Source organism: Hermetia illucens, chromosome 1 (genome assembly GCF_905115235.1).
Source record: "Hermetia illucens chromosome 1, iHerIll2.2.curated.20191125, whole genome shotgun sequence".
Lineage (NCBI taxonomy): Eukaryota > Metazoa > Arthropoda > Insecta > Diptera > Stratiomyidae > Hermetia > Hermetia illucens.
Window position 1 is genome coordinate 190,919,604 of NC_051849.1, and position 11,126 is coordinate 190,930,729.

At 46.4% G+C, this 11,126-nt stretch overlaps 1 long non-coding RNA gene across 1 annotated transcript; it reads left to right on the forward strand.

The window, feature by feature from the left end:
* Nucleotides 1–6,522: 6,522 nt before the first annotated feature.
* LOC119647054 lies at nucleotides 6,523–7,147 on the forward strand. The gene is made up of 3 exons (XR_005248798.1): nucleotides 6,523–6,847; nucleotides 6,906–6,996; nucleotides 7,087–7,147. It is a non-coding gene; the product is annotated as an uncharacterized LOC119647054 (long non-coding RNA).
* Nucleotides 7,148–11,126: the final 3,979 nt, after the last annotated feature.

The window sequence follows — 11,126 nt, forward strand, 5'->3', positions numbered from 1 at the left end:
CGAGCTCGACAAATACTTTCACTCCTCAACCCCAAGGCTATGCGGATCCGACAACGCCCTGTAGCTTGTGTCCTTTGACACTGTCTCCTTCCTTAGCTTTAAACATCATTTAAACCATTGAATTGCTGCTTCCTCTGAGGACAATATGTAATTAGAAAATTAATTTTCTATATATTGTCTTTAATTAAATAAATAAATAAATAAATAGATGAGTCATGTTGCCATTCTGACCGACAGCCAAGCGGCCATCAAGACCTTGTATTCAGCGACGACATCTTCCAGGCTGGTGGGGCAGTGCAGAGACGCGCTGAACCGCCTGGGCAGCACGCTCAAGGTCACTTTCCTCTGGGTTCCCGGGCATAAGAACATAGAAGGGAATGGGCGGGCTGACGGATTGGCCAGGCCAGGCTCTGCTCTTGGCAGTCCCTCGGCGAATACAGTCGGTGTTCCGCTGGCGGCTGTCGAGGGCCGAGTCTACTCGCACTACCTAGCAGCCGTGGGCCTGAGATGACGAAGGCTTACAAGCTGTGCCAAGTCAAGGAGAATTTGGCTCGCTTATAGCATAGCCCGATCACGCGAACTCCTGTGCCAGACACGTGCAAATGCATTCAAGATTACGGCGGTCTGCACGGGGCACTGGCCCATAGGGGACCCTGTCGTTAGGCTCGGCATACTCAACAACTCGCATTGTCGAAGCTGCGGAGAAGGAAGGGAAACCCTCATGTGCTTTCTCTGCAATTGCGCAACTCTAGCTAGAGTCAGGCTGCGAACACTGGATAAACCATTCTTTGGGACCTCATAGAGATTTCTAGCCGCAGGGTGAGAGAGCTGCTTTCCTTCGTGAATGCTACAGGCTGGCTCTGAAGATCCGAGCCGGCTGGACTCTGCCTCGCTGCTCCCATAACAACAGTCACGGTCTTAGGAGTTCGTGGCATCAAAATGGCGCACCAAAGCGCTAATTAGGCTCCTCGGAACGGCCACTGATACCTACCTACCTACCATGTTGCCATTCATGAGCCTTGCCTAGGAGTCCCCGTTTGTTATCCTGGGATTTAAAACGACTCTCTCTACTTCCCAGTTGGGGTGAATGTCGAGACTGATTATTCTGTGATTCGACATAGAAGCCCCATCTAACATCCTCCAATATTTGACTAGCCTATTCATTGCAATGTTCTCGAGAGTTGTGTCTAGTACCTTTTGTCTAAGACATTCTAGGCACACTAGACAATACTTTCCACGTACCGAACTATCTCTTACGGATATTAAGAGACTATCTGAGGAACCGTCCCTTGCTCTATGAAACGCTAGAGTGTCAAAGAAGGGTGAAGGTCATGTCGGGGGTAGCACAAGGATGCATCCTAAGGCCGCACCTCTGGAACGCTACCTATGATAGTCTACTTAAACTCGACATGCCAGAAGAGTCATGCCCGGTCGGTTATGCAGATGATGTCACGGCGCTTATTGCTGGACGCACTGTAGAATAGGCGCAAAGCAGATTGCATATTGCATATTGATGCGACGGATAAGCGGAAGCATGACTATTCATGATTTCAACCTTGCACTGGAAAAAACGGAAGTAGTCATTCTGACTAAAAAGAGAATTCCGACCCTGCGACCTATATCATTCGACGAGTCGATAATCGAACCAAAACCAGCGGTAAAGTACCTTGGGCTGACTCTTGACTCAAAGATGAGTTTTTTGAGCAAATCAAAGCAGCAGCGATCAAGGTTCTAGCTGGAGTTTCGCCGTTAAGTAGGCTAACGGCGAATATTGAGAGCCCCACGTCTAGTAGGCAACGTCCCCTGTCTGTCCTGCTCTACGGGCAGAGGTATGGGCTGACGCTTTGCGCAAGGAAGTATATCGTAAGCGTCTCGTGCAAGTACAGAGACGGGGAGGTTTGCGCCTCTGAACCGCCCGTGATGATGATCGCGAGAGTGATCCGCGTTATCCGGAACATCATGCCATATACAGGCGCAAGGAAGAAGAGCCAAGGGAGGTGGTTGCTCATGAAGAACGGCAACTCACCCTAGACGAGTGGCAACTCTCTTGGCAAAACGAAACTTAGGGCAGGTGGACCGTGTGTGTGTGTGTTTTGCAATGGAGTTGTGAACGACGCCCACCACACTCTGTCTCTCTCTATTTGAACACAGGGGATCTCACTCCAGACAACACTGTGGAGTGCTGACAGGTGGAGCCGTGTTGTCCATTACGTTCGGGTCCTTCTCGTTGCAAAAAAGATAGAAGTCGATCGGTAGAGGTTCCTTGAACTGACAGTTCCCTTCCTTCTCTCCCCTTCCGTTAGTGAAAAATTCCCTGATTTGAAGGTTCCGCAGGGCGGGTGGTTCGAGTACTAGCCCGAAATAATGTGACAAGCGGTTCTAGGCTAGCCTTCTGATGATGGAGAGGTGTTTAGTTGGTAGTCCGACGGCGTGTCGTTGTGCGAGTCCAATATTCTGTTCGTAAATGCATTCACCTACCCTACCCAAAAAAAGGTTCTTTTGGCTAGTGCTGGTCACGGATGTTGTGTTCTCTACATTATATATAATATTTGCAGCTGATCCATCATCATCAACGGCGCAACAGCCGGTATCCGTCTAGGCCTGCCTTAATAAGGAACTCCAGACACCCCGGTTTTGCGCCGAGGTCCACCAATTCGATATCCCTAAAAGCTTTCTAGCGTCCTGGCCTACGCCATCGCTTCATCTCAGGCAGGGTCTGCTTCGTCTTCTTTTTCTACTATAGATTTCCAGCTTATTATTAAATATATTAACCTCTTCGATTAGTGCCGTTGCTTCCCCAAATCCCATGGTGGCCGTTGGCATCGCAACCGAGCAAAAGCGGCAGTTCCCTCCCTCCGCAGAACTTCGCCAGTCTAACAACTAATACCGGTGGAATCAGGGTGTCGCCCCTGCTTCAGTTGAGACTTAGATAACCACAGGTTCTCTCCTCTTCGTTACCTAGGCTCTAAATTATTGTTGCAGTATTGCAACCAGGTAGGGTCTTTATGTTTTTACTGCGGATGTAGGCTTAAGGCACTTGCGCATATATTCTTGCCATTATCCCCCTAATTGGGGATAGGCTATCCATCACATCTGCACACTATTATTGTTATTATCGTTACGAAAACGACGCAACAACCGGTATTCGGTCTAGGCCTGCCTTAATAAGGAATTTCAGATATCCCGGTTTCGCGCCGAGGTCTTCGATATCCCTAAAAGCTGTACAGCGTTGTGGCCCGCGCCATCTGAGTCAAGATTAGCCACGTCTTTTTTTTTCTACCATAAATATTGCTTTTATAGAGTGCCGGATCATCTTTAGCCATGCGGGTTAAGTGATCCTCCCTCCGCAATCTATTGAGCCGGATTTTATCCACAATCAGGCGGTCAGGATATCGCTCATAGATTTCGTCGTTATATAGGCTACGGAATCGTCCATTCTCTCACAGAGGGCTGAAAATTCTTCGTAGGATTCCTCTCTCAAACACAGCTAAGAGTTCGCTATTTTTCTTGCTAGGAACTCCATTATTGTCGTTTCGCTGAAATATACCTCAGTTCACCCCCCTCCCCTAAATGTTCCCGAGTAGACCGTCCTGGTCTACTTCTGTGCACCACGATTTGGCTTCTTTGGGACAATGAATTCCATTGAATGGCATATCCAGCAGCAGAGATATAACCCTTTCCTAAAATGTGACCTATCCACTGCAACGAACTGAAAAAAAGTAAATCACTCCATTTTTGAAACGCGCCGTTCTTTAATTCGTTTTATGTACTCATAGGTCTTTTGTTCACTCCTTTGTAGAGCATAAGACATTCGCTTAGGGCACGCTATTATTTACGTGTATAACATGAGCTCGCTGAACGATCGCTGCAATTCCATCCATCAGTTGAGTCATTGGGCGTGGTTAGTTCTTAGATGAAAGACTTCTTGAATATTCCAATTACACCGATTTTATAAATAAAATAAATTTCCATGAAAAAAAAAATCTTCAAAGTTAAGCGTTGTTGAAGGTAATTAGTATTTGGATGGGGGACGGTACGCTTTATTTTTTTTTTTTCAATTATAAAATGTAGACAAAAATGGAGAGGAGCATACATAGACGGGTAGTAATAATGAACAAGGAAGTTGCGTTTTCACTTATTTCCAGCAATTGACTGTACACTTCTGCATGCTTATTAAATACCGCTCAACACTAATGCGTTTAGCTTTCAAATTTCCACTTTTTTTGCATTAATTTTGTATTCAATTAGAGCCACTTAATTTGCACGAAAAATGAATTGAATTTTATGTGGATTTTCAGGTCTTGAGAGGTTCGCTTTCTTGTTGACCCTCCATTTATTCCTTTTTCACGGCAAACTGAAAAGCTGGCTAATCTGATTTCACTCCGTGCTGTTAGAATGGAAAGTGTGAAAGCATTTCATTTGGGTGAACCTTTTCTGGATTTTCCATATAAGGCCGAACTTGCCATTGTGCCACAAAGAGAGGTAAATCACACTTTCTGCCGCGTTGGGAAAAAACCGTTGAGTCAGCTGCCGACTACTTGGAACTACTTTCACAGATAAGATACTCCTGGTCCGGGCTTTCAGTACTTTCTTAGGGACTGCATCGATAGGCCGCGAGCGGTTCTGCAAGTAACTTTTTCCGATTGCCAATGGTTAATTAGCGCTGGACGACTCACCTTCAATCACGTACACGCTGCATCACGAACCGAACGAGAGCTGAAATTAAAATTTTGCGCACACAAATTGAATTAAATCACGGGTCCAAAATCGTAAGCGATGCGGCGTAGGCAGCCCGCAGTGAATACGAAAAAAGAAGTCCATTGTCCGCATATTGAATGTACTTCAACATGTGCCGGGTTTCATGCCCACCAGAGCACCTGATGAAGTACAATAGACATGGGACAATCGGCGACAGGGAGGAGGCGGGGTCGGGAATGGCCCGGTGATGATGGGGTGGCGCGTCCTTGCTGGTGGGTCCTGGCTGGTCCGTCCGTTGAATACGTCTCACACTGCGCGCGCTACTTCAGGTACCTGACTGCAAGTAATCAGCCCTGGCGCCTGCTTAGCGCGCAAAGTGCCCAGACAGAAGTCGTCGCGAATAAGTAGTGGCGACAAATGTTAATTCACGCCTCGGCTGGTCACGCTGGTGGAAGCCCACTGGATCCGCAGTGCAGGAAAAAATCTGCAAAAAAGAAATTGTTCGAATCGAATTCTTGTGAAATATTTGCCGCATGACTAACGGCCGGATTACGCAGATTCTATTACCGCGAAGTTGGAACAAAGTCATCGTCGCGCTACGCCTTTTTTTGGCGACTTTCCGTTTTTTGCAGTTTTGCGTGTTGAGCGGCGGCGACTTGACTAAGCACGACTAAATATAACTGTGCGTGTGCAGTGCGGAGACGGCTCCACTGGCGAGGCCGGGAGCAGCCATGCATTCACGCCGCCTCAGCTGTGACACTCGATCACTCAGCGGAGGAATGCGATGAGCAGTTTCGCCTATGAGCTCATACTTACCGAGAAAATTCGATATCTCCAAGCGCCCGTCATTAGCGAAAATCGAGGCCACGCTAGAAACTCGGAAATCGCGGCTCGAACCGCTACCGGAAACTAGCAAACGCGAAATTCCGCCCCGCTGGACCCACCGTGAGCTGCAGGCCAGACAGTCGGCGGCGAGCCGGGAGGACCTTCACGACGGAAAATGACATCAATCCGCATGGGTCCCCGATTTCCATTCAACGTGGCGACGGCACTAAAGGCGTTGCAGTCATCGGTATCGCCGCCACAGTGCATTGCGACCGGCGGCGTCAAAGTCTGACGCGACGGCTGACCGACACCAACACTAACACCACCGAAGGCAGGCGGCACGGCTCCACTCGAGTTACAACCACATCCGCGGAGTTCTTGACCGGCCGGCGAACACGGGACACAACTGCAACGCACTGAGACAGCTCAGACAGCTGTCGTCAACCAGCCAGAGCCCCCCACAACTGGGAGCTTTCGTCTAGAGCTTTCTGCTGCTCGGTGGGGGCCGCGGCTATGAGTCACCCACTCAGCCCACCAGGTGCCCCGACCTTCAGCCACGGCTCTCAGCGTTCCGCAACGCTTACGCTCCGAGGCTTGCTGATAACGCCGCTCGGCCAGTCGCTGCAGACGAGCTTGCGAAGATGTCTCCAGCCGTGCATGCTCCAGGCTCCCCTCGCGCTCTGTGGGGCTCCAACACCCCCCGCCCGCCGCGATGGGCGCTAACTGCAGTTCGTTGTCTGCCATTCGTCCTTGAGAGCGTTGTACTCCGTCATTCTTGCGAATTTCTTTTTTTCCCATTTGCGAATTGCCAACAAAAAAAATTCGCGTGTGTAACCACTACACAGGCAACGGCGGTGGAGCAGTTCGGTGGAGTCGACTCCAACACTAGGCAGCGGCCCCTAGAAATTTCGTGATGGATTTTCGTATGGTGGCATGGCGACGATAAGCGGGCGACTCTTTTCGGCAGTGGGCGGCGGGCGGTCGAGCGGGCGGGGGGAGCCAGGAGTTATTGGACTAAATTTTTCACTTACCCCAAAAGTCTCAGCTTGGCCGAGTCGGACGCGATTCCACAAGTTCGCGAGGAGCCACTTCTGGCGGAGGCGAGAGCTGACGTCGTTCGGGCCTAGAATTGGAAAGAAAAGAAACTTTAAAACGTTGCGGACCAGAATGCGGAAGTAGTTTCTTGGTAAGCTTTTCCTCTTATTACTACGTCTTGCACGGGTGTACACTGACCTGCAGCCAGAATGACGCAGACGGTTTTCCTCGGAAAGGCGACCGGAGTGGGAGGCAGCAGACCTGCCTTAAGTGTCTGTACATTTTCCAGGTGAAGGTGGCGGCGGGTGGGAACGGTGGCAACAACTTCTAATTCTCATGAATTTCAGGCAATGGGCGAAATCTTGCAAGGTCTAGACGGAGCATAATGAGGCCAAAATATTCCGTAATTTGCAAAAATTGCGGAAGCAACGAAAATAGGTAAATGTGGAATTTCCAATGTTATTTTTAAAGGAGTTCATTTCAATGTGGACGAGAAATTTATTTTTGATATCATCTCCGTTCCAGGAGTAAAGGAAACATTAGCGGCCGAATGGGGTGAATTTTTGTGCGATACGGATTTCGGTGCCAGGACACAATTTGTTGGTTGGTTTTTACGAGCTTGTTCATGATAAACCATAAATAGGAGTAAGATGTCTTCGGAATGGTAAGCATTCAATTTTTGAGGAAGTTCCGCTCGTCCGACATTAACTACGACGGCAAGGAAGAATCTACCAGAATTAGTCATCAGGACGCCCTCCGGTTTCGTTGAAATCACAGTGATGTCATTTGATCTCTACGGAATCACCCAGACAATGTTGAAATTCGATTCGATATTACAGTCAAGTTGGAGGTAAAAATTCGATAACGAACAATATCTCATCGTCGACAACATCAAGGCGACTTTCCTTGGCTACATTACACCTAGTAGGATTCGGCCCATTCTTGAACACCTCAAACTATTGAAAATTTATTAACTTTGGCGTTTTCGTAATGATTCAAATAGTTAGGATGGCCAAAAAGGACCATTCGAGTCCACAATTGACTTTTTACAAATGGCGCCCAATGTGGGTTCGAGACCCACATTGGGCGCCAATATGACATTTAGAGAATCACGCCCTATTGGATGAGTTAACCTAACAAACAATTTCAGATGTTTTATTTCAGCTGCCACGGGACCTGTAAGATAAAAAATTACCACCTTTTCAGTTTAGCTCTGCCCTCGTGGTTGACAAATATCAATTAGAATGGCCAATTTTCGCGGGCAGGACTATTGGGATCGTCAAAATTTCTGGAAATACACTACGTTATTCTTATGTATACTATTGGAAACAGTGTCGCAACAAATACCATTCAACGAATCCCTCAAAGATTCAAGGAAGAACGATAAACGGGAAGATTCCAGAGCCCAAGGAGCTGAAAAGACACTCGACAATTTCATAAAGCGATTGTCCTTATGCGTCTTCATGAGTCATGTTCTACCCACGATATTTCTTGATCTCACAATAGGTGCATCAAAGACTGTTAAAGCCAAGCCTGAACAACATCAACACCACATGTAGCGATCAAACCCTTAAAAGCCGCTGTCCTGGACAAATCGGTGTGTTTGATTTCTACCCACAGAACGGTACCCCTTTCCGCGTGCAACTATTCTATACGTAGCGCTCCTAACCATGCTTTCCTAATTTCTTCCGCTTTTGGAAATTATGGAGTTCAACAAATTCCTGTCTCCCAGACATGCTAGCATTCTCGCACTAGATTTCCCGCCACCAATTCTCGTCCAGACTGTGCTCTATGTTTTCTCTTTTGTCCTCGAATCTCGCCAAATTCAAAAATTAGCCCCGTCGGCGTTGAGCAACTTCATCGCAATTTGAAGAAACTGGTGAGCAATCCACTTTAAAATTTTACAACTCCATGCCGCTTCAAAAACTGCGTAAGATTATAATTGATTTCACCATGCCATCACTCTAACCACTCCTTGATGATAGAGATCAGCCTCTGTGCCCACTAAAACTTTCCTAAGCGTTCCTAACGTTTTCCTGTTATCTATATAACTCTCCTTTTCACCGTTATTCATCTTTTATAAAGGAAAGATCAACTTCACTTTGCATATGCCTGTCATTTCGTCTGCCGAGATCATTCAGCATAATTTCCGAGAGGACAAATACATATAACATCATCTCAAATAGTCTTGAGAGCAAAATTCATCCCTCTATAAACGGCACTCAGTGTATCTTCGTTAAAAGAGATTTGAAGTGCTTTTTCCCAAATTTGGCCTACATAGAACACATCACACCCGAAGATGGGAGCTCGGAGGTGATGGTATGATTTTTAATTCGGGCGTGATTTCTCTTACGGTGCTTGGTGTTGAGGAACGCCTCCGTCTTTTCCTCGGGTAATGTCTGTCAATTGACCTTTAATCCAGCCTAAACAGCACCAATTGCTTTACGTGAGTAGAAGTCAGTATCTTCTAGATACTCTACCATCATATCTACGCTACCTCTCAGAGAATACATAAAAAAATCCACAGGAAAATTCATTACCTCAACTTAATTTTAAAATTTCCAATGACTCGCTAAAAAAAAAGAGGTCGCGGTTAACGCAATTGCAATTGATCAACGATATTAAGCTCTCAAGGCACCTCCGGAGAACAGGTCCACGATGATGAACTTCAAAATCTGTTAAGGCAGAAATCAAAACTCCATTGCAATACCCCAACAATGGAGGGCACAAAATATACTACGATGTAGCGAAAAATGAGGCCCTCCAATCATCAATAGATTCGATTCGATCCCATTTTTGAATTGGACGAGAGCTACCGAAGTAAAATCTGTCGGACACGAGTGGGTGGTCGACCTTCAAGACCTTCAGAGGCAAGTTCATTTGGTCCGGGATTGGCAACCAAGCTATCAAGTACTGACCGATTTAAGTACATCAACAAATCATCGAGCTGTCTCCCATCACCGGGTAGAAATATTGGATGACAATCATTGACAAATTTTTTCGAAGGCCCTCGCACTGTTGCTCAACAACATCACTGCAAAAGCAATTGCTTATGCCCTTACTCAAATGAAACCAAGGCAGGAGGTAGGAGGCAACGCTTTTGAAAAAGGATAAAGGATAATATCAACCGCCTACCGCCAACAATGAAATGGCATGCAAACTCAGCGCTTCATGCATTAATTTTTTCATCTCTGGTCGTGTTTAGATTTTATACGGTCTACAAGAGAGACTTGAAACCTTCACTTCTTTAGATACTTTCTGATCTACCTTTTTGAACACCAGACGGTTTCTTCGAGACCAAAGGATTCGTCAAACTGCATCAAGAATTCATGTGTGAAAAGAAACTTATTGCACTTCACATCACAAGAAGGTTTGACCTTTTCACACCAGGAACACTTGTTCGTCTGTATAAAGGACCTTGCCGAATGTTTGGTAAATTGAATAGCCGAGAAGAGACTAGGGAAAAAATATAGTTCGAACCTGAGAACATTCACAATTAATGTATTCATTTTAGGTCCCGTTGATATAGTGACTCCCCTGTGAGTTGAGAATTAAGAATTTAAACAAAATGTACACCACCTGCCATAAAAGAGGCTAAGCAACAGTTAGAACACATTTTACTTTAGTCAATCTTGGCTTGATGAGCTTCTCCAGCAGTTTCCCCGCCATATCAGAGATACTAAGAGGACGGTATGCTGACGACGCCTCGCGATCGCTTTTGCTTTGTTTATCTGTATGAACCTCGAAACTTTCCAGCGAGAGGAAAGAACACCTGCTATCAAACGAGTGAAAGCGGTTAGTAGGGAATCCGGCTTGAATACAATGCCATTCAGTCACGGTGCTTTTTCATTCAATTCATTTACAGTGAAGAATGGACCTTCCTTAGTGCTCCCCATTTCATCGACGACGTCACCACGGTTGGGGTGGACAACAAAAAATACCTATAAGTTTTCTTCATCACTGCTTCCGTGGAACAGGGTGATTTTTGGTAACCAGCTTTTACTGGAGTTCTCATGGGCCACTGTTATTATCTCGTACTAGCCTTTTAAAAACTTGCCTTTTAGCTGTGGATTTCTTGACGGAGTTTCTTTCGCACTTTCTTATATTCTGGGATCTAATGGAAGTTTGATCTTTCCGCACCGACAAACTTGGAACCTATTCGTCCGTATACAGGACATTGCAGAATCTTTGGCAGTATCATAGATACAAAATCGAACTTGGAGCTAAAGAGAACATATCAACTCTGGATTAAGAATTTGGCCAAAATGTTCCCCATTTGCCATAAACGAAGCAAAAGGGATAAGGGCCCATTGAGGTGGATACCGTGTAGACATATTTCCAAGGTCCTCTTCCGTCCGGGCCACAATAGAAGCCCGGCCGTGACTAGGACACCGTCATTGACTCATATTGAGCACCGACTTAGCATTTATACGAGTCCTATCCAACACCTCTGCCACAATTAAGGAGTACGGAGCCCGAATCGTAAAGAGCAACTACAGGAATTTGAACCTATAAGGAGCTCTGCCGGCAATATGCACGTAACCGGAACTACCACGAAACTCCCAGCA